Source organism: Oxyura jamaicensis, chromosome 4, assembly GCF_011077185.1.
Source record: "Oxyura jamaicensis isolate SHBP4307 breed ruddy duck chromosome 4, BPBGC_Ojam_1.0, whole genome shotgun sequence".
In the NCBI taxonomy this organism is placed as follows: domain Eukaryota; kingdom Metazoa; phylum Chordata; class Aves; order Anseriformes; family Anatidae; genus Oxyura; species Oxyura jamaicensis.
In genome coordinates this window covers 75,213,161-75,238,271 of record NC_048896.1, presented here as the reverse complement: position 1 = coordinate 75,238,271, position 25,111 = coordinate 75,213,161, and the positions used below count along the sequence as shown (strand labels likewise).

The 25,111-nt window shown below is 39.0% G+C and overlaps 2 long non-coding RNA genes across 2 annotated transcripts; one reads left to right on the top strand and one right to left on the bottom strand.

The window, feature by feature from the left end:
- LOC118166227 lies at positions 1-22,800 on the bottom strand. The gene is made up of 3 exons (XR_004750391.1): positions 22,743-22,800; positions 8,858-8,961; positions 1-252 (listed from the first exon to the last, which is right to left on the bottom strand). It is a non-coding gene; the product is annotated as an uncharacterized LOC118166227 (long non-coding RNA).
- On the top strand, positions 22,773-23,837 carry LOC118166230. Its single transcript, XR_004750394.1, has 3 exons — positions 22,773-22,832; positions 23,181-23,289; positions 23,498-23,837. It is a non-coding gene; the product is annotated as an uncharacterized LOC118166230 (long non-coding RNA).
- The last annotated feature ends 1,274 nt before the right edge of the window (positions 23,838-25,111 follow it).

The following is a 25,111-nucleotide window of genomic DNA, read 5'->3' as shown; positions in this document are numbered from 1 at the left end:
CACATTTAGAGTCCCATGTACAATGTTGCCCCCCCTAATAGAAGAAAGCTGCTGGTAGACTGGGGTGATTTTAGCAGAGCTGGTCCAGATATAGAGCACTTGCCCTGTGAGGAGAGGCTGAGGTATCTGGAGAGGAGACAACTTCTGAAGAATATAACAGCATTCCCTTAGTATTTATGAGGATGTCACCAAGGCAAGAGAGGCAGGTTGTTCAGAGGTGCATCAAAAGAGATGAGAGACAGCAGGCATTATCTCAAACACAAGAAGTTCAGACTGGATATAAGGAGAAACATCTTCCCTGTAAGGATAGTCAAGAACAGTAACAAGCTGCCCAGAGAGGTGGTACAGTTTCCATCAATGGGTTTTTCGACTACTGACTGGATTAAATTCTGACCAAGCTGGTGTGACCTCATAAATGATATTAATATGAGCAGGATTTTCAACTAGAGACCCCCTTTATGTCCCTCCCAAACTGGATTATTCTACGATCCTAATATTTTCTAATTTTTAATATGCAGTACTAGCTTGGATGCACTTGCACAGAGCTGAGTATCTCAAAATATAGGGTTGTAGATATTTTAATAACTCTATTAAAATAAATTTATCTCATGTCCCTCTAAAGATGTGTGAATACGTATATTCACTTATTGCATCATAATAAAATTATTTTTAAAATCTTACAATAATACAGTCAAGCCTTCAGATACTTTCAATGATACAGCTCCACTGGTATATATCTAGTTTTCAGAATTGGATTTGTTATTACCCAGTCCTACAAATTCTACTGATCTATGATATATCATTAAATATTTAAATATAATTTACCTCATACCACTGTGGATAAAACCTATTTCTACCCAAGACACCCTGCAGATAGGAGAATCAAATATGATATGTTAAAGTAAATGCCACAGACTGAAAGTCTATGCAGAGACTGACTGCATCATGCTCACAGATAGCTTGCTATATACAGGATCTGTAGGTAACACAGAAGTGATACATACTACGTCATAAGCCTAACACGGTCAGAAGAGACTGGACTTGTTGAACACACATAAATCAGATATGAATCCCATTTACAGAAGATGCTGTGCTCCCAGGTGAATCTATTGCTGATATTCTAGACTTCATCTGAAAGCAATTCTAAGATAGCAAGAAGTTCTCCAAATTACAGATAGAGTCGTGATATTTTCCAGCCATCAGAATACCTAGGTCTTCATTTTATCTTTCTGTAAGGGGCAGGCAACTCAGAACTACAAAGATTTGTGAGGTTATGCTGGGAGAAAATTAGAAGGGCCAAAGACCAGCTAGAACTTGGCTACTTCAGCTAAAGAAAACATATATTTATTATTACATAAACAAAAGAAGGACTAAGTAGAATCTCCATCCTTTATTGGATGCGGGGGAAAACAGTGACAAGAGATGATGAAAAGTCTGAGGTACTTAATGCCTTGTTTTTTTCAGTGTGTATGGGTAAGACTAATTGTTCTGGGGGTACCCAGCCCAGTAAACTGGAAGACAGACAGGGAACAGAATGAGGCCCTTATAATCCAAAGGGAAATGTTTAGTGACCTACTACACCATTTGAATACATATGTATCTATGTGACTGGATAGGACCCACAGAAGGGTACTGAAGGAGCTGGCAGAAGTGCTCACCAAGTCATTTTCAAGAATTTGTCGGCAGTCTTGGCTGAACAGGGATGTCCCAGTTGACTCGAAGGTAGTGAGTGTGATGCCCATCTATAAGAAGGGCAGGAAGGAGGATCCAAGGAATCCTCCTTGGATCTGAGATCTGTCTGACCTCAGTGACAAGAGAAGTCACGGAGAAGATCATCTTGGGTACAATCACACTGCATATATCGGACAACCAGGTGATCAGACCTAGTCCACATGGATTTTTAAAAGGTAGGTCCTGCTTGACTAACCTGATCTACAATAAGATGATATGCATAGTGGATGAGGGAAAAGCTGCGGATGTTGTTTACTTGGATTTCAACAAACTATTTCATACTATCTTCCACAGGATTTTGCTAGAGAAACTGGCTGCTCATGGCTTGGATGGATGTAGTGTTGAAGAAGTAAGAAACTGGCTCAATGGTCAGGCCCAAAAAGTCAGAGTTAAATCCAGTTGTCAGCTGGTCACAAGTGGCATTCCCCAAGGCTCAGTACTGGGGACAGTTTTGTTTAGTATCTTTATCAATAATATTGATGAGGGGATTGAGATCCCCCTCAGTAAGTCTGCAGATGACACCAAGGGTGGAAGTGTCAGGGGTTGGAAAACTCTGCAGAGGGATCTGGATAGGCTGGATCAATGGGCTACGCACAGTTTTAAGGCATTCAGTAAGGCTTAGTGCCAGGTGCTGCACTTGGGTCATAACCACCTCATGCAGTGGTATAGGCTTGTGGAAGAGTGGCTAGAAAGCTGTCTGGCAGAAAAAGACTTGGGGATGTTGGTTGGTGGCTGGCTGAATACAATCAAGCAGTGTGCCCAGGTGGCGAAGAAGGCCAATGGCATCCTGGCCTGCATCAGAAATAGTGTTTCCAGAAGGACTGGGGAAGTGGCTGTCCCTCTGTTGTGGCACAGGAGACTGCACCTCAAGCACTGTGGTTTTCGTTGGTTGTTTTCTGGGTCACTCATTACAAGAAAGAGATTTAGTTGCTGGAATGGTCAGAGAACAACAAAGCTGGTGAAAGAACTAGAAAAAAATCATTGAATGGCCTGGCTTGAAAAGGACTGCAAAGATCATCTAGTTTCAATCCCCCCTCTTCTGGTCAGGGTTGCCAACCACTAGAGCAGGATGCCCAGAGCTGCATCCAGCCTGGCCTTGAATACCTCCAGGGATGGGGCATCCACAGTCTCTCTGGGCAACCTGTTCCAGTGACTCACCACCCCAAGTGAAAACCTTTCTCCTAATATCTAACCTAAATCTCCCCTGTCTTAGCAGCTCTAGCCCAGTCTGCTCTTGCGGGGGATCTCCATCGGCTGCAGCCTCCTCCAGGCCACATCCACTTGCTCCACTGGGAGCTCCTCCACGGGCTGCAGCATGGAGATCTGCTCCGCTGTGGGACCAGAGATTATGGGCTGCAGGGGGACACCTGCTCCACCAGGGGCCTCTCCACAGGCTGCAGGGGAACTTCTGCTCCAGCACCTGGAGCACCTCCTGTCCTTATGCACCAGCCTTGGTGTCTGCAGGGCTGTTTCTCTCACATTTTCTCACTCCTCTCTCCCAGATGCTGCTGTGCACCATTTTTTCCCCCTTTCTTAAAAAATTCTTTCACAGAGGTGCAACCAGCATCACTCTTTGCCTTAGCTTTGGACAGCAGAAGGTGTCTTTTGGAGCCAACTGAAGCTCTTATCTGACATGAGGCAGCCCCTGGGCTCTTTTTACAGAAACCACCACCCCTGCAGCCCACTGGTTACCAGACCCTTGCTACATAATCTCAACACAGCAAACCAGCCTTCAACCTCTATCTCCCTCCTTCCCACTTTGTTTATTCTTATCTCAGATCAGAACAGTATTATATAGTTCAGATAAAAAAAAAAAAAAAAAAAAAAAAAAAAACACACTTCATTTTAGCTAACAGGGATCTTAAGCCAAAACATTATGATCTTATTTCAAGTTTGCAAGAAAAAGTAGTGCTCTGCAGACAGGACTACAGGCAATGTTATGACTGATGAAAGAGTTACAACGCTGCCAAAGCTCTCACTAGCACCTCTGCACATCACCACACTGCTTTGTGTAAGCAATCCATCTTGCTCAGGGCCAGCTCTTAGGCATCTGTATTGTGTGAGATAAAAACACTGCTTTTTCATCAAATGTTGTGGCAGGGAGCAGGAAAGTGTAACACAACCAAGGCTTAAACTAAAGGAAGAATCAAGAGCTTAAGAGCAAGCTTAACTTTACTTGGAATAAACTATACCAAACCACATAGTATAACTGCTCTCTGTATGCTGCTGATCTATTACTTGGCCAGTATTCTCTAACACTGAACACTTAATTCCATGTTACACACACACAATTAGTCTGGCATCCACAGATGTTGTATTACAGTGGATCAGTAGCTTTGAAAAAAGTCAGCTGACGTTATATTCATTAATCGACATTGTGACAGATATACATACACACAGATTGCATAAGTTACTATCTATATACAGCACAAATGTGCAGTAAGCATACATACAAGTGTGTAGCCAAGGAATGACAGATCAAAATGAGGTTTCTAACAACTCTAATGGCGAGCTACTTTAGGAATGTTGACTTTCAGTACCAATTATGTTGTACAGCTCTTGAAGTGTTGCACAGTGGCAGCTACACACTGTTAATCATATTCTTCGTTTGGTGTTCTTTTTTTCCTCTTTTTTTTTTTTGGTCATCATTATTGATGCTTTTTTGCTCATTATCAGGATATTATGCAGTATACTTTGTATTCTTCAGGAGTCCTTATGTTAAAATCTTTGTCCTTCAGACCATCAGTAGTTCATTTGGGGACACTCCACCTCATCCGTACAATAAATGTAATCACAGATTCATCAGTACATTGTCGTCATTTGAAAATGCATTAAAGAAAGGTGTTTTCCTATTTCCTGTTTAATTGTTTTGAATTTATTTTTCCAAGGTGAAATTGACATTTCTCAAGAATTAACAGTTTTCAAACTCCCCTCCTCTAGCATTTTTCCAGACAAACATTTTAAGTTTACAAAATTTAAATCAAGTAAGACTGCCTTATTCTGTGACATATCAAAGCATAATTATACATTCTGGGAGTCAGCTGAACTTTGTCCCTAATTTGCATCTTATCTTGAACAGTTTATTTTCCCACTTGTCATGAAGCCTATGACTGGAGTTGATCTCTTATAGACCAGTTGGCCACAGTGTATAATTAGAAATACAGTTCCATCTACATTAGAATCGTTTTTGTCTCAATTTTGGATGCAGGCCCTGTTATATGCCTACCTAAAACATCCTAATAGGAGCGCAAGAGATAAAACATCAAGATGAATAAAATTAAAAACTGCCTTGGGAATTAGTAAGTCTCATTTTTTTAAAATATTTTCATACTATATTAAGACTGATTTCAGACTGATTACTGTCACTGGATCTTTATGATATTTTCTAGTACTAAGGAAAAATAATTTATTCCCATCATGATACATAAAACATTATATTATTTGAATAGAGGGCCTATGACTCTGGTTTTATGTTGATCCAGTTAAACTTTGCTTAATAAAACAGGCTTGAAAAAAATAACGTGCTTCCTTGTCAAGCATAGCAGACCTGCTATTCTGAAGGAACATTAACAAACCACTTACTGTATTCAGTAAAGCAGATATTCATAGATACACTTGTCCTAAATTCCAGCAGCCCAGCAATGTGCAGGATATTCCAAGGGTTTCAGAAATGTGACCAGTTATGTAATAAAATATGCCAAAGGACTCCATAATTAAAAACTAGATCATATGAGACATAATTAAAATGCAGCTCTTCAACAGTATTTTTTAATTATTTTAATCTCAGTAAACTACATACATACACACACACACAAAAAAAAAGCAGAAAGAAACCGCCAAGTTGCCAGAGACTTGAGTTTCCTGTGCAGATAATTAGAAGGGAATATACTTTTTTTCCTCTGATCATTCTATGCAACAAGTGAATTTCTGTTAAAAAAAAAAAGAGTGATAGAGAAAAACCTTTTTAAAACCTTCCTACTGTTTCTCTGGGTCAGAATAGGGCATGATCAATACTGCAAGGGAAAGTCTACAACATAAGAAATTCAAAAGTATAAAGCTGGCCTAGTACTATTCAGTTCCATTCGCTCTGCATCCTCTGATGGATGTCAGTTACGGAGATAGTTCCCCTACTCAAAATATTACAGTGCTGATGTTGACTGATTATACAGGTTTGGAAGAGTCTAGCAACTAGGAATAGCATATCTTCATGGTATACCTATCAACGCTGTGCCAATATGCCTCAAACCTATTCTTCACTCTTTTTGAGTTGCCTCTTGTTTATTTGGACTGTCATTGGAAATATAACAGTGAAGTACCCTAATTACAGCTTGAATTTTCTGGAAGATCAATGTACACAGAACAGACCAGTTTCTGTATTTTTCCTTATTTATAGAGGTTTGCCTCCCTTCTCCCATGTCCATAAATCACGAAGCTTTACGTTTACAGTTCTTCGATGAGAATGGGAAGTGTGGTCACAAGAGTATCTCAAGAATGAAAAGGAAAAAATGGTTTTCCCGTATTATCATGATGTAATAGAAATACTGATACCAAGCAGGTAAGAAAATAAGACTTGAACAGATCTGGGATGGGTCCACCACAGATATTTGAGATCCAAAGGAATTTTGTTTACTGATGACTTATAGCAGTACTTTCTGACTCTTAAGCTGTGGGGCACACTCCTAAAGAGGTTTAAAATGTTATTATAAGAGTAGGTTTAAAATGTTATTATAAGAATAGGACCTGAGACAGAAACATTATTGCTGCACTGTCTTTATGCATGAGGGTATCATAAATGTTAAAACTCATTTAAAAGGTGCACAAAGAGAAATAATTAAGAAGTATTCAAAGCTTAGTGGGATTTTGTGAATTTAAACATACCTGGCACATGGTGGGAAATAAAATGCTCACTTCAAAAACATACTTAGCCCTGAATCATAAGGCAGACCTATTAAAGTGAGAGCAAACATCTGTGTAAACCTATTCAAGTACATCAGTTTACAACATGATTTGTGGGAACACAGTAACATATGTGACCAAAGAATTTTCCTCAAAATTTCAAGTGGAGCTTCAAAGCTGCCTTGCACAGAATTATATGTAGTACAGGTTGGATTTCTGGATGTTATGTGATCCACTTCTGTTCTCATCATTGGGTCAATCAGCTCAGGTTGCTTAGGGACTTTTCCACTCAAGTTTTGCATATTTCTGAAGGATGGAGATTCCACAAGCTCTCTGGACAATCTCTTTCAACAGACTCTTGTTACAGTAATAATTTTCTTTATAACTAGTCAGAGTTTTCCATGCCCTAAACAGTGCTCATTGTCTTTTGTTCTACCAGCGTGCATCTTCAAGATGAATCTGACACTGTCTTCTGAATGCTTCATGGCCTTCCTAGCTCTATTCCTACATGCTTAGGCAAAATCTCTTTCTCCTAGTTAGGCTATCCCTGCTTCTACCTTTAGCATACTTCCCTTTCATGACTGAACTCAGTCAAAGCTGATATTGCTTTTGATCCCTGAGTGAGCACATAACAGCATTAGAATTCCAAATGTTAATAAGCTTAAACATGCATCACAATAAACTGAATAATATGTTAGGGCTGTTACCTTCAGAAACTTGATACTTCTCACATTAGGAGATCACGCTAAAAAAAAAAAAAAAAAAAAAATCACCCTACTTGATTTTGCAGTATTGATCAAGTGGCTGTCTTTGAAATTTCACACTTTCACATACAAAAAAAAATGACCCTGATTCACTGAAATCAACTTACAAGAATGAAACATTAACCTACCTAAAGAAACTAGTGGAACATGAACTTGAAATAATAAAGTGTGAGGATACAGTTAGAGCAGGCAAAATGCTTTCAAGTGATGCATAATGAAAAAATTGCTTTACAAGCAGATTCATTTCTAAAGTAAAAAAAGCAAAAGATGTCATTCCTGCTTTGTGTTATTATGGTTGTAATTATTTATTACAGCAATGTCATGCCCAGAAGCACATTATAGCAACTGTTGTGCAAAAGCACAATTGAAAGATGAATCCAAGAACACGAAAGTGCATTGATGCAGAGGGGTGTTGAGGGGCAGAAGTCATGAAGGGCTGTTTTTTCTTCAGTTATAACCTGGTTTTCTACTGCTCAGTAATATGAAATGTTTATAGCTCAGACAGTGTTGTACTACAGCAGAAAATTGAGTTCTCAGTTCAGGATCAAGACTCTGTTGCAGGTTCTGTACAGACATACAAATTTGGCTTCTTCTTAGAGGTCTTAGAGTAAAGTTGGTATTTCTTACAACTTTAAACCTATTAGTCAAAAGAGAGGTCCCATGCTCCCTCCTCCCCTTTCCACTGACATTCACTTGATCCTTTCAATTCCTCAGTTAAATAACATAACAAAACAAAAGAAAACAAAACAATACAACAATTGAAAAGAGTTCTCCAGCAGATTAGGAAAACTGAATTGATTTACTTCAGGGTAAGATAAACAAAGCCAGTTGAAAGAATGGAAGTAAAAACTTCCTCCTTTCAACAGCTTTGGGGCATAAATTCAGCTCAAGCTGCATCACATAATTTCACCTTTTAGCTGGATTTTAAGGGGCAGCTGAACTAACAAAGCCCTAGGCTTATGCTGGAGGTTATGGTGCATCACAGCCATTGTTCTGCTAGCCAAATAAATCAGAACTCAAAATTAAAGTAGTACATTTCATTCAAACATTTTACATACATACATACTCCCACTAAGCACTGGCCATAGTGCACAAGATACTTTCTCAAGACAGCAAAGACTCTCATACCAGAGTTATACTGCAGGTTTTGCTTTAAACACAGTATCTGTCCGGAACATGTACAAGCAGGGCAAAAGGCATGCTAAGTTCAAAAGTTTGTCCATAGACCACTCTTTGAGAATAATCTAAACCTCTTAATTAGATTTACTTCACATTAGTCTGGTAATGTGAATTTAGGTATCTTGTACAGAAATGGAACAGAGCTGACGTTGAGGTTATATAGGCTCAAAATCATAGCAGTCATAAAGCACATGAGAATAAACAAAATGTGTACTCTCACTACTGAGAAAAAAAAAAAAAACTTGTACATGAAGTTAACTGTGGAAATCAAATCCTCAGGCACCTACCTTTCAACAGCTGAAGATGTAACTGTTGCTAAATGTTATTTTCCCTGTTTCTATCACATCTGGAAGACAACCTTAAAAATTAGCTGTGCATTTTCAGAATCAACCTGTGGAAAACAAACTAAAAGAAACTATACCCTAACTTCATTTTATAGAGCATTAATGCAAGCCACAAGCGAAACTACAATTTAGAGGGGCTGGAAGAACAGAATTTGAGCCTGGATAACTACCACAAAAGAACCCATAAATGCATGTACAGCCTGAATACGGGATATATGGTACCATGCTGACACTTAAGCTGTCTGCAGAAATCTGGATTGCCCTTTGTCGTCAAGCCGCAATATTTCACCAAGATAGATGGGATCTGTTGACAACTTGAGTTCAGGCTGCTCTTGTAACAATGCTGTGGTAGCATTTAAACTATATGCACTACACCTTTGTAGTAACCCTAATGGCTTTGTCTTGGAAAAATAATCTGGATAATAACAGTAGTTAGTAAGAAAGGAACATAGGAACATAACTTAAAAAAAAAAGCCCCCCCCCTCCAGAACAATAAAAACAAAATCCAAAACAACATTAACAGCAAAGATGAACATCAATTAGATTAAACAGTTACAGAAAGACATGACAAAATAAAAAAGAAGAGTCAGCTTGAAAATAAGTATGAAAGAAATGTGAAAAATTGTGTTAGTGAGAAGAGAGAAATGCATACAAAACAGTTTGGTGCTGCCAGAAGCCTGCCTGGGGCATCACAGCCTTCACCCAAGCTGGACAATGCAGTCACCCCATCTGAGGATGTGAGGATCCTGCTCCAACTCCTGAAGTGACAGTGTGGGATGCAGCATGTGGGGATCCACGCTAGGGGGCTGGGGCTAGGGAGGAGGGGAGGTACTCATACTCATGTGAGGCTTCATCATCTGCATGCACACTACCGAGTAGTAGGGAGCAAGATGCACGGGTATGTGTAACACCGGTGCACCCCATTTCCAACGCAAGTGTGTGCCAGCAGAGGACCCCGCAGTACCATGAGAGGGAGTCTATTGGTAATGCATAATACTGTGCGGGTGTGTGTGCGTGTGACTGTGTGAATGTGTCCGTGTAATCAAGACCTCGAGACATTTGTAAAAGAAGAGTGCTCACCAATTTGTGGTCATTCATCAACATTTTATAAGTGTCTAGTTTTTCACATTATCTGCTGTATTGTTGGCATTGATTCTGAATGCACAGTGCCACGATTGCTAGTTAATCAAGTGTTGCTAAAAAAATAATAAACCAAGAAAAACAATGACAACAGCAAAAGCCAATAAACAACTTTTAACCCTATTTGGTCCCATGTGCAATTATTTCTTGGAGTTAACTATTTTGTTTGAACAAATTGGCTTTGAAGAAACTGCCTTTTTTTTTTTTTTTTTTTTTTTTTTTTTTTTGGGTAATGTATATATATATTATTTAAGATTTTAGAAAAGTATAGAAGTGACCTTGCCATTAAATTAGGACACTGACAAACAAGTATTGCCCCTGCTTATAATTCCTCATTTGGACTAATGCCACTAAGGTTGGCAGAGAGCAGAAAAGAAGAAGACTGACCCTGTTATTCAGATTGCATATTTACAATAATTTGCCTGGATAATACACAACAGCTATCTAAAGTTAGAAGCTAAAAACACACTATCAGCAAGCTCGTACAATTTCTGCAGCCTCCTCAAAGCTAATGCATCTTAAGTATTAATTACTAAATATAAGCAGCAATTGGCTCATCTAGACTCCAGTGTACTGAGACTTTGTAAAAAGCTTTAAGACACCATTGCTACATTATCCCTAAGATACTAAACTTGAGCAGCCACTTCCTGGGTTATGATCTTTCAGGAGATTAACCCCCATTAGCTGAGCAATTTCCTGTTCTCATAATTGTACTGTTTTAAAACAGTCATGTTTTTTCTGTTATCACTGACACCTTTAGTAACTGTTTTGCAAACTTGTCAGAATATTTGTTTACTCACAATATAGTGACTGGCTAACTTGATAATGTGTTAGGGTTTAACTCCAGAAGGCAGTAAGTACACAGCCACTCACTCACTCTCCACAGGTGAGATGGGGAAGAGAATCAGAAAGGTTAAAGCATGAGTAGTCATGGGCTGAGATAAAGATAGTTTACTAGGTTAAGCAAAAGCTGTGTGCACAAGCAAGTTAAAACAAGGAATTTATTCTTTACTTCCCATCTGCAGACAGGTGTTCAGCCACTTCCAGCATAACAGTTTCTTGGGAAGACAAACACCATCACTCCAAATGCCCCCCCCCCCCCCCCCCCCCCCCCACACACACACACTGTTATTGCTGAGCATGACTCCATACAGTATGGGATATCTCTTTGCTCAGCCTGAACCAGCTGTCCTGGCTGTGTTCCCTCCCAGCTCCTGTGCACCCCCAGCCTCCTCACTGGCAGGGCAGCACCAGAAGCTGAGAAGTCCTTGGCTCTGTGTAAACACTGCTCTGCAAAGCTAAAAACACCAATGTGTTATCACCACTATTTTTGTCAAAACTCCCAAACACAGCATGCTACAAGCCTCTATGTAGAAAATTAACTCTATCCTGGCCAAAAGCATGACATAATGCAATTTTGGTCATTTGGGTTCACTAAACTAAAACCTTCCATACTTAGGATAAGGTCACACAACTGGTACCTTTAGATAATATTTATATATATGTGTATATATATATATGATTAAAAAAAAACAAAACAAAAAAAACATGCTGAAGTATGTTGCTTTTTCAAAGCCCACTTGTTCAGCTAAGGTAGCCAACTTCTAATAAAGTCAGGGAAAAGAGTGCTATAATGAAGCTAATAAATGTCATTGGATTTTGTGCACTGGAAACCTTCCTCAGATATTTAGAGGTTGATACTGCCTATTTTTAAGACCTTTACATGAATTTTGCTTTTTAGATAGAAAGCTTTCTAGAAGGCCAGATGGCCCATTACTCAAAAGTACCATTTCAGCATGAGAGAGAATGCAGGTTTGCAGTACAGGTTTTCCAAATCAGATCTTCTGTTTGCACAGTGGCCATTTAACCACGTTTCCCCAAGAACATTAGGTTCAAATAGAATAGCTGGTTAGCAAGTATTTCTCATCTTGTGCATGAATTTGGGTGCCAGCAGTTTGAATTTAGGGCAGCTTCTGCCAGCAGATAGGCATCCAAAATACTAGAGTACAATACCAAAGGTAGCAACCAACCAGGGCTTCTGATGTTAGAAGTGGCACTTAAACGAGTTGTTTAAACCACAAATGTAGCCATTGAGCACAGATAGCTATATCCTTTAATCTGTTTTAGATTTTCCATACAAATGCAAGTTACTCAGCAGACAAGTGATGCTCAAAGGGAAAACATGGCTAAACCTGCTTTGGAAGGTAAGTCTATCTTTCAAGAGGGTTTCCACAGTGAAGTCTGAAAATTATCTCAATTCCAATTTATCTAATTATTTAGCAAGAATATATACCTATATGCTATTACTTCAGTAAGACAGATAGAAGAATACATGTTTTTAGACTGTATGCACACCTTTAATATTAATTTACTCTAGAAACTCAAGTGTTTGTTAATGCTAAAGGTAAATTGCACTAAATTAATTTGACCTTGGGAAGCTAGATGGCAACAAGGTCTTACAATATGTCAATTTTAAATATTTGTCCTGGTGGTCTACAGGTACTCCTGAGTTTAGGCTGACCACCTGTCAGCAGTGATGGTCAGCTTTTTAATTTGCAACAGGGAAACTAACTGTTTGAGACGTAAAAATGAAACTTGCTGTTCTTTTTTATTTCTCTACTTTTATCACCAAAACAGACTTATTTAACTCATCACTGCTTAACCTTATTATTTGGATATAAGTTACATGAACATTTGAGCAACAATGGAAAATCTAAGAGCTCCCCTCTCCTCCCTAGAGAAGAGTTTCTCCTATACCTATAAGCCAAATCTAACAGTCATTACAAATAGCAATTTGATAATCAGTAACTCCTTGTATTATTAAGGGATACAGAAACCTCATTTATGCATGAGTAATGGCAAGCTGTTCCTGCCCAAGTTTTTTGCTTGGTGATTAGTTGTACAGACCAAGGGGGGAGGGAGGAAATCAGACAAGCATTCTGAAAAAAGATCAGAAAACCATCTTACGGGCAGTTCTCTTCAATGTTTTCAAAAATGACTTGGATACGACTTGAACGTATACTAAATTTGTGGATGACGCTAAACTGATAGGAGCTGTTGACTCCCACAAGGATACAGAGGCCTTGCAAAGATCTTGACAAATCAGAGAGCTGAGCGATCACCAACTGTATGATGTTTAACAAGAGCAAGTGCTGGATTCCGCACCTGGGATGGGGCAACACAGGTTATATGTACAGACTGGGTGATGAGAGGCTGGACAGCAGCACTTCAAAAATGGGTTGGGGGGGGGAGGGGGGGGGGGGGGTGACTGACAGCAAGTTGAATGAGTCAACAGCATTCCCTAGCAGCCAAAAGGGCCAAGCATATGCCAGGGTACATCAGGCACAGCACTGCTAGCTGGTCAAGTGAAGTGATTGTCTCACTTTGCTCTGCTCTTGTGCGGCCTCGCCTCCAGTACTGCATGCAGTCTAGGGCACCATAGTATGAGAAAGACATAGAACTATTAGAGAGTGTCCAAAGGAGGACTACAAAGATAGCAAAGAGTCTAGAGGGGAAGACATACAAGGGGCGGCAGAGGTCCCTTGGTTTGTTCAGCCCAGAGCAGAGCAGGCTGAGGGAAGGCCTCATGGCAGCCTGTAGCTCCCTCATGAGGGGAGCAGAGGGGCAGGCGCTGAGCTCTGCTCTCTGGGGACAGCAACAGGACCCAAGGGGACAGCATTGACCTGGGGTAGGGGAGGGTCAGGCTGGGTGTTAGGAAAAGGTTCTTCACCCAGAGGATGTTCAGGCACCGGGACAGGCTCCCCAGGGCAGTGGTCACAGCACTGAGCCTGCCAGAGCTCAAGAAGCATTTGGACAGCACTCTCAGTCAGACACATGGTCTGATTTTTAGGTGGTCCTGTGTGGAACCAGGAGTTGGACTCCATGATCCTTGTGGGTCCCTTCCAACTCAAAGTGTTCTATGAATCTATGATAAAACTTAAGGAAAATTAAACCATCTTAGGAAAGGGTTTCTCACATTTTAAATGCATATGTGCATCTGTTAATTTCAGAAACTATTCTGATTTGTTTCTATATTGAAAGAGATATCACCAGCTTTAGAAATATTGAAGTCAAAAACAAGCATCCAACAAACCCGGGAGGCTTTGTTTACTAACTTTAAGCTTTTGAGTAACTGTTGGGAACACGTTCCAAAAGAATAGCACGTAAAATGTTTAAGGAGAATGCTGAACAAATGGTTATAATAAAAATCAGTTTTCATTTATGAAGCTTAAATATGGCAGACTGAGTCAATAGAAGCAGACCTCCAACCACAATAAGCTGGATTTTAATAGGGAAATAATAATTCTTTGGAAGAGGCATTCCATAAATCAAACAGGATTACTATAGTAGCTTTTGTTTCCTTCAAGGCACACTCCCATCTACTAGAGAAACAGAATGGATGCCCAAAAATCTGCAACTGTCCTACACCTTAGGCATCATTTTTCTCCTCAGCTATCTAGTCCCAAAACAGTTCTCCAGTAAGGTGCTCTGACTTACTTGGTTGAAATTTGTAAAACTGAACATTCTTCATGAGAACAATCACTTTCTCAACTGCTCTACCCACTAGAATAGTATCAGCTTTCTGCCTCCTTCTGTATATGGGACAGAAGAGAAAACTGATCTCCTTTGGAAGAAAAGAAACAGAAAAATCCTTCATGGAGTCTCTTATAGCTTGAAGAGAGTACTCTTTTACAAACTAATAAACGTCTATTAAAGTACTGTCACTAAGGATCAAATAGAATTAGAGTTACTAACTCCTGTGGAAGTGCTCAGACTAGCAATTCTTTGAATACTTGTCTCAGATTCTCTGGCAGAGAGCAGCTGTCAGTACCAACTTGCTTGGGTGCCAAAATGCAGTCAGACAAAATATCTGTTCCTGCAGTCTAGTTCCCATTTCAAACATCTATGTTTCTTCATATATTGTGTTCAAACAGCATAAGCAACTTCAGCATTAACAGGAGAATAGTTGCATTGTATTTGTTGTTACAAATAAGTGAAGCATTTAAACAGGACCATTTTCTTTATAGTTACTCTGCATGGGTGTTGCATGCACACTAACAGTAACTGTTATTTACTAGTAAACAAATTTTCTTTTTATGGTTGACTTAGCCACTGCAGTACATAACATTAACTGAGGTTCACAACCCTCTCAGTTTTATATTTGCTTATGCAAAGCTATCACTTCAGAAGAAGGAAAAAAAAAAAAAAAAGTTATTTGATTTGTGTCCTAAACAAGTTTGGGCTTTGATTCCTTTTTTTTATTATTATTATTATTATTATTTTTTTTTTTTTTTTATGAAGGCACAAAACTCTGTTTTCTTTCCCCAGCACACGTTCAAGCCAGTAGATTAATAGATAAAAACTAGTACCATGACACAGAATCCAGTAGTCCGTGGTAAGTTCAACTAATTCTTTTGTTTATACTAGGCACGGCTTTTGTTGAAACCTTCCTAGGACCCAGAAAACAAGTAAAACAGAACCAAACGATCCCAATCACCACACAGGAGGAAAACAGAGTACTACTTAAGAGCTCAGGTTAACACAGAAAATTAGGCAACAGATCTAGTTTATATTTCTTGCAGATTTGAGTACTTAGGTGACAGCTTTCTCCCTATTTTAATAATAATAATGCAACAGTGAAAGCAGATAGTAACCTCTCAAAAACACATAATTACCTTTTGAGTTGCCATGCCAACCCAGTAAATACATCAACACAAAATAAGTCCTTTGTAGATACACAATAAAAATAGTAAATTTCACAGTTTCATTACAACAGACTTTGCCCTGCACAATCTACACCTCCACCTTTGCCTCCTTCCTTTTGGGTAGCTAAGTCCATTGGCACATACCCCAGCTGCTTTATCACCAAATAGCTTAATAAGGCTAAGCAGATGTATTATTTAGACAAAAGATATAACACACCACTAAACTCATTTTTTGGTCTCTAAAAGGAAACTAGTCTTTAACCTATGGAACGCCTAAAATTACAGAACAGCTTGGGTTGGAAGGTACCTTAAGTATCATCTAGTTCCATCCCCCTTGCCATGGGCAGGGATGCCACCCACTAGATTAGGCTGTCCAGGGACTCACCCAGCCTGGTCTTGAACACCTCCAGGGATAAGGCATCCACAACTTCTCTGGACAACCTGTTATAGTGCCTCACACCCTATGAGTGAAGAATTTCCTCTTCACATCTTATCTAAATCTCCTCTAAGCCTTTTAGTTTAAAATAATTCCCCCTTCTCCTATCATTATCTGTTCAAGCAAAAAATTGCTCTTCCCCTTTTCTATAAGCCCCTTTAAGTATCGAAAAGCTGCAATAAGGCCACCCTGGAACCTTTTCTTCTTCATGCTGAACAACCCCAGTTCTCTCAGGCCTGCCTTTGTAGGAAAGGTGCTCCAGCACTCTGATCACCTTTGTGGCACTCCTCTGGACCTGCTCTAAAATATCCACATCTTACTTGTGCTGGATACCCCAGACCTGGATGCAGCACTCCAGGTGGGGCCTCATGAGGGCAGAATAGAGGGGGATAATCACCTCCCTCAACTTTCTGGCTATACCTCTTTTGATGCAGCTGGTCTTGTGGGCTGCAAGCATGCACAGCTGGCTCATGTTGAGCTTTTACTCCACCAGAACCCTCAAGTCCTTCTCTGTAGGGCTGCTGTCAGTGAGTTCTTCTCCTACTTTGTACTCCTGTCTGGGATTGCCCCAGCCCAGGTGCAGCACCTTGCACTTAGACTTGTTGAATCTTACTAGGTTCACATGGTCCCTGGTTTCTAGCCGCTAATTTAGAAATAACCATCTTGACTTGCATGGAAACAACTTTTGCAGTATTTTGAAGCCTGCCAGGTGATAGCCAGACTGCACTCTGTTTTTTTTTTTAATTGTTGTTATTATTATTGTTTGTTTCCTCAAAATGCTCATCAAGGAGTTTGAAGGATGCCTGTAAAATTTTTCACATAAATGGTATGTAAAAGTAATGTCCAATTTAGCAAGCCTTTAGGGCGTGGATTACTGCCTCTGGGCCCTTGTCTCCCCCTTCCCCCTCCCCCCCCCCCCCCCCCCAAAAAAAAAAAAAAGGGTAAAAGAGAAATAAAGATCTGAAATGAGGCTACCATGAATACAACTCTGCAAACTGATATGCACTCACTAAAATTATGAAGCTATACAACTACAGCAATTAAGTTTATGTGCTGTGTTTGAAAGTCTTTTACTTGGATAATTCTTGGATGGAGATAAATTGTATATTACCTAGAAGCCTAGTTAAGTATTTTGAATGTTCCAAATTATCTGAAATGTGGATTCAGAATATTCAGAGAGATAATGAAAATATGCAAAACGTATTTAAAGTTATTTAAGGAAAAATGAGAGAAAAATTACTAGTTCATTTTCAGTGAGAGTTAGATTCTTAAGCTATTTAGGCACTTCTAGTTTGGAACTCCAGTTCAGGTGCCTAAATGGCACACTTGAATATCTCTGAAAATACGACACCAAGTCATGTATGGATCCCATAGGATCAGGATTTTACCTTTTTTATTGTTATTATTTGACTCCATCACTGAAATGTACATTGATGTGAAGTATATGAAACACCTCTTAACAGAACTAACTGATTTAATATGAACATATTGAGTAGAGGAAAAATTAAAAAAAATATATATATACACATCTTTCAGACTGAAAAAAATCCTCCCCCCCAAGCGAAAGAAAAAAACCAAAACACCCATAACAAGTGGGGAAAAAAAAAAAAACAACACAAACACACATACACAAAACCTTTAATTAACTAAAATTGTTGAAGATTTGCATTATACTTTTTTTTTTTTTTCAATTATCTTCAAATTCTAATTCTACTTAATAGTGCATTTGAACCACTTAACCATTTGCCATTTACCATGCTGCTTTTTAACTCTGTAATAGAAAAGCAAAAGGGTAGGTTGAAAGAAACAGTACAAATGACAAGAATGTGATAAGCAATTTTTGATGGCATGAGACATACTGCATTTGAAAATACTCATTATGCATGGAAAAGATTTGACATCATTACCAACGATAGGAGTGAATCTCAGATAGTTGGGCTCATGGCAGAACACCAGAAAGAGACACTAAAAGATTTACATCGTTAGCTCATAATCCGATAATTGTAATCTTGCAGAGGTCCCAGGGAAGGCACTGATCTGAGTTAACTGAGAACGACAGCAGGACTGAACCCTATTGTTTCATTTTCCTGGAAGAATGTTTTATCCTGCAAAGTATCTAATTTAAATCTAAATAGTAGAAGGCTTTCTCTTCTCCTTGCCCATGTTTAACTGTAAAGACATTATTGAATCCTTTGAGAAACTGTATATAAACACCAAACATCTATTCTCTTGATAAAAATTCAGTTTATGAGTCGGTGGAACCTTCCTGTTTTCGTGATTCAGTAGTTAAGGATATTCCTAAACTATTCTGTCATGACCTCTCCTTGATGTTAATCTCATCTGCAGGACATTGGCTTGCAAGTCAAATCTGAATCCATGGCTGATGCACTAGGCCTTTCTCTGATCTCTTTCTCCTAGCAGTTACAGTCTGGAAACCAGTGAAAAACAGCTTCAACTACCTCTGATCCATACCTGGCAGTGTTTATGCTTCTAGTGCCTTTCTGGACAAAGTCAAATGTATTAGTTTACAATGCCGTTGGTGGTTTCAGTTAATCTGGTAGGGTTTGCACTTAAATAGAACAGAAGCTCAACCACAGTCAATTACCTCATCTCAAATGGGAACTGTGACTGCAGTTAAGAGGAGTAAGGACATACTTTCTAAACTGCCTCTGCTCTGCAGATAGATCCTTCACCTCCTTTCTTTGCATCCATGTGGCAAACGTTTGCACACATTCCCCAGAAATCTTAATTTTGGTAGTGTCGTGAGCTACCCTAAAATAGTGCATTTGTTCTGTCAGCCTGTAGCACAAACATTCACTGTATTGAATCACTAAGATGTGTTATTAGAACTGAGGAGAGGTGTGATTTCATACTGTTCTATAGTGATCTGTGAGCCACTTCTAAGTAAACTTGTGGGCAAATAAATACTTATTACTCAGGTAGTATTTTGTATTACAGTTTTGAGGTACCTTGTTTTTGTCACATTGAGGAGCCCAACCACCAGACACAGGATTTTAGATAAGGCAATGACTGCCTAAAGGTAAGTATTATGATATGACTACATACTCTACTGCATCTAGCCCTTTCTATTAGTTTTATTGCAGTGGCTAGATAGCATTTCTATTTGAAAACCGTAAGACACATACAGTAACGTATTGATGTTCAATCAGAAGTGTTTTTCCTTACCATGACCTGGCATGAAATCATGCTTCTCTGCTTCCATAGGGATTATAAATACATAGATTGATGTCAGAATCACTGAGAAGGCAGTATATATTGGGAATGACAGAGCCAAAATGCTAGTATTTCAACTTATACATCCCAAACAAGTTCGAGAAGTAGAGATCTATTCTGTTTAAAGATGCTCCTAGCTTGGCTAAATTTGGAATTCCCAGTAAGACTTGTTTCTGTCACTTACAAATGAAAAGCCTTTTCAAACATTCCTTGCTTCTGTCATGCTACATAGTCTGGCTGTCACTCTTGGCCTGGATTACATTGTTGAAGGCAAATCTGTGTCATTGACCTTACCAGCAAGGTTGAATATGCTGTGGAATGTCATCCCAGGGGACATCATTTAGAAGTTCTCTGTGACATTGTTGTCACTGACACAGTAACTATGAGGTAGCGATGATAAATTGTCAGAATTAATGAATATTGAAATATGTTCCAAAAGACATTTTGTACTGAGGGCTGGAAAGAGGGTTAACAGATAAGTAATCCAATTAATGCTACTACATGTACGTAATACAGGAAATTTGGTTTCAGAAAGCAGTGGAATGGTTTTGGCTTGCCATTTGGAAAGCTCATCTATCAACTCTGGTGAAGGATTCTAAACACCCAGATGTTATAAAAAATGCAGGCCAATAGTATACAGAGCCAAATAAGAGTTTAGGGACCTAACCTGAGGTATCTATTTGGGGGTTATAAGTTTCTCTTTCATATCAAGTCAGAAAAACATTTTGCTAAATTGGGGGTTTATTAAAGTATTCCACGAGTAAGTCAGATGGGGGCAAGTACAGTACTATAAATGATTGTTAACAATCAATATTTATTACTAATTCTCACTGATAATGTGTTTTTACTGTACAAAATATGGCAATACTATATTCTCAGAAGGATAAGGATAAAAATAAGAAATTAGTATCTCAGAGCTTTACCACCTTGGATTTTATTCTTCCCATTCTCTTATTTATGTAATTATTAATAACTTGATAGAATAATGTTATTTTTTAGGAAGTTTTAAATTAGAAAAATTTGGATCAGGGAGTATACTACTTACAAATAAATCAACATTAAAACCTGAAGTAGAACTTGGAGAGAGAACAGAACATTAAGACCATAAGTAGCAATGCAGAGAAGAGATTAAGTAAAAAATTAAGTCTACATTGTATAAGGTCTTCAAGATGGAGATCCTGTATCTATTGCATTGTGGAAAAGGGCATCAGTACCTGGACTCTTCATTGATGTGTAAAAGAAGAAATGAGAGATGAAGAAGATAATTTTAGGAGCTGTGACTTGAATAGATTAAAGAGCTAAGATTAGCATTAGAGAGACTAAAGAAGCAGTTGTAATCAAGGTAAAAGGTAAAAGTTAATCTGCTACTGATGCATCTAGCAATGGTATGTGGAACTAAGTATTTCAGTAAATTTTTCAGCATGCAAGGTTGAAGATTTTACAGTAACTTATCTTTAAAGACAGTTATTCACTTCCATTACTTCACTTATTATTCATGGGGTTATTGGAGAAAGGCATCGATGTTAATCAACATATAACTGATTCATCTTGTATGTATATTGCAAAGGAGACATGAGCACCTGTAAAAGTAGAATTAATGCCACTGCAGGGCAAACAAAAAATAAGAGTATTTCCATATACCAAAATGTCAGTGTGATTACAATGCATGTTTACTGACAAGTGGCAGCTTGATTAAGCTCATACTATCAATGGACTCATCTGCTTAAGTTTCCGCTAACAACCCCAACCCTCCCACAAAGTTGCTTAACCATTCTGAAGACCTCCCTGACCCGCGTTCATGTCATGTTACCTCTTTATTAGCTAACTTAAGGTCATGTAGTTTTGTTACTTCTTTCTTTCTTTCTTTCCTTCCTTCCTTCTTTCTTTCTTTCCTTCTTTCTTTTTCCTGAATCGTACTGAATAAGCATTCAGTACATTTTATTTAATGATGTTCATTTCAGTTAAAGAATCATTGACTGAAGTCACAGACTGTTTATATTGCTGACACATGCACTAAATGCACTGTGATTACACACTGACCTACAGTGACTGAAAGACATTGGCAAAAGGGACTACTTTTCTAGCAGGTGTGCACTGCAGCTGATCTCTTTGCCTCTGCCCATCCCCTTGTTACTGTGTGGTTGGAAGAGGTCTGAATAACCATCTGTTTTACTAAATCCCTTGAGACCAAAGCAACAATTCTGCCTAGCAGCAGTTTTAACAGTTACAAAATGAACACAATATTTATTGGTAATACATTTATAATGCGCTCCATCCTAACAAAATCTTTCTTGTTCATTGTGTCACAAACACTAAAATGCTTTTCCCTTCCTAAGGCATTTTATTATATTCAATAAAATATTGGTTATGCTTATCCAGAAAATAATTTATTGCTGTTTAAAATCACATTATGAATCTTTATTGCTTACATTCTAAAAAGGCTGGCCTTTAATATAAACAAAATTGTGAGAATTTGTGTTTTGAATAGACAGGTTCAGCAAAACTTTAAATATGCTTCCTAACATCGTCACATTTAATTGCATTAAATTAGATAAGGCTCAGGTTTGATACCAGCTAATAGAATATAAGTAAAATGATTTTTATATATTGTTTAACTGCAGTTTTCTTTTAGTAGGGCATATGTTTTTGGAAGTATATTTGGAGCTTGGGATCAGATGCTATATCAAATATTTTACTGGCAGCATGATACTGACATGGATGAAAAAAACATGCTTTTTACAAGTGTAGAAAGCCTTCCTAACATGTGGCTCAAACAGATCAAATGCAGTCTTACAATGGTCTCTGTAATGCCTCGTTACTTGTGATCAAAACTATGTCAGTAAGGGATTGAATCTCTTGCCACTCTTAGCTGTCTGAAGCTACAAACAGGCCTCTCTGTTGCTGCTGGTATACCAGTCCTAGTTATCTATCCCTTTTCCATTAGCTGGAGCTCACTCCTTTCCACAGCTCAGCTCATGAAGTGTTTCTGGCAAATTCTGTCTAGTCCACATTCAGAAGAAAGTCAGTCAAATTTTCAGATGATACAGAGAAAAAAACACCAGACTGCTTATAACAGAGACCACCACAGAATTGCTACCATCAGGTTAGCAATTGAATTTAAGCAGTGCGTATGTAGGTCTCAAGTATCTTGTGTCAGAAGTAGTCCCAAGTCATCTACAATTTAGCTGAACTTTCTGACAGTAGCACAGACTCCAGCACAGAAAGGATTAGGAACAATCATCAGCACAGCTAGATCTGAAAGAGGGTATCTGCCTGCAGCCTCAAGACAACTATTTAAATTGCTTGTGCTTACCTGGGTGATTTTGCCTGAAGTGGATGAGGGATCACTCACACAAACCACTCTGCTGGAGGTTACTGCCCTCCCAGTTCTGCTGGCAAAAGGGTAATAATGAGCAGCTGGAGGGCATAACTAACAGAGGTCTTCCACTTGCATGCCAATTGTATTGTGATGTCTGCCTACAATCTGTTTGACATATCTATGCTAGCTTTAGTTTGTAATGTAGACCTAGGTTAATTAAAGTTGCTTTTTAAGTTGTTCTGTATATAAATCCTTAACTGTTTGCGATTGAATCTGTATTTTTATATATCTATATTTCCAGGTGAATGTTCCTTAATATTAGTACAGATTTTAATAAATAATAATATAGTATAATTTCTCATAATATAGTAAATCTAGATAAAATCACATATTATTGTGGCATTCTCCTAAGATGTTTCTCCATTACTATAGGACTTTGATCCTATCCATAGCAAGTACTAAGACAAGGAAGAGGCAGAAAAAGACTGAAGAGAAACATGCCGTTGTCATTGCAAGATTTGTTCAGCTTTTCTACTAGAAAGTGAGTAAATATCTCTGATCTTATATAAACTAATTAAAAAGTAAACTTGATAGCAAAAGCATACCTAATGATCGTGGACAACCCACAGCACAGTAATCAATTGCTCGTTTGTTGAGATTCTGAGACAGCTTATAAATGAATGTCTTTAGCATTCATTTTCATTTGGTGGTGGGCAGACAGAGTCAAACACTTAGTTTGTCATTTTGAGGTACAGCTGAATGATGTGTATCCAGTTACATGATAAGTTCATCTCCACACACACAAAGGAGCGCGGTGGAAAAATGGCATGTGGGGAAAGCCAAATAATACCCTCACCCAGCTGTTCCCAGGCCTATCATGGGAGAGTGATAAACCCATAAAAAAGGTTATCTTCACAAACATGAAAGAGCAAGGAGGAACAATAACTTGCAGAGGAAACCTCTCAAACAAGCTGGAGAAATGCACATCCTGCACTTGCCCTCCCTTGGCCACCTCAGGGGACTGTCAGTTCCAGTGTTAAGCTGTGACACCCATCAGATGAGTCAAGGGGAGCAAATCTATGATTTGCATCTCAGACTGAGGGGAGTTACTGTCTACAGGGGTGTGGGAGGTGTGGGATTATATGCAGGGGAAGCACATTTGGGGATTGTACAAGACAATGGGATGTTTAGGGAAGGACCAAAGGTGAGGAAAGGGTGATTTAAGTGCTCTGGGGAGGAAAAAGCATGGAAAATAGAGGGAGAAGGGGATAAGACAGTCTTGTTGCTCGTACACAGTGCTGGTCAGTATGTATGCCTAGCCATGTCTTACATGCACTGTCACCACACTCTGCCTTGTCTTCCTATAAAACTCTGCTTCTATTTTCTTGTATAAGGGGAATCCTGTGTATGAATGTTTGTATACAGAGGTCTAAATTCCAGTGACCAGAGTGAAACCACAGGCCAGAGAGAACCTGTGTTTCTGGGTTGCCAGCAATGGTAGTGAGTGAGGGTACACAAGTCAGTGCTTGAGCAAGTATCAAGTCAGACTAGCCAGGGCGTAGCTTAACTCCCTTGGGACCAGATATTCATATGTATTTGTCTGTGGTTGAGGTAGCTGAAGGAGCCAGTTACTGGAGAGACCAGGGGAGTCCTGGCCAGCTGCTGGAGAGACTGTGGGCTGTGGAGGTTGGTTGGGAGACCCATTTGTGTGCATGCATATCTACATGGAAGACAATGGGGAAGAGCACTAGTGCCTATAGTTCTGCTTACTGCATTACTGCTTACTGTACATGTAAGTCTGAACACAGGCAGCTGAAGTGGGGTTGTGGCTTTGGAGGTGACATGCCCAGGTGTGAGCAACTGAGAAGACTGGGATCCAGGAGCAGCTACTGTGAAGACTCTCCATGTCCAGCTGCTGGAGGGATCCATGTTATATACAGGTATGTATTCCTAATATTGGATCTTCATCCTGATCAGCCACACAAGGGAACAGGATGAGGCTGTTTGTACTCTTTGTGTTTTTGCAAGTACTGTATGTGCCTGTATGTACATGCATACAGTGTGGCTTGCTATGTATGTGTGTGAATGTGTATTGTATATGTGTGTTTATGGGTGTGTCTGTTGGGAATAGACGCTCCTGGTTGAACCTAGGGGCATGAAGCTGTGGCAGCCTTGCCTCTGTTGGTGTCAGATTTGGCAACTCCCTAATATATGTAGTAAATGTCATATAAAGTCTTTGAGATTTAGATAAGTTGAAATTGCCTTATCTGCATAAGGATTACATGTTATTTTAAATGCATTTATTAATTTTGGGGGGAGGACGTCATTTATTTTTTTACATAAAATGATTTTATTACCTATGT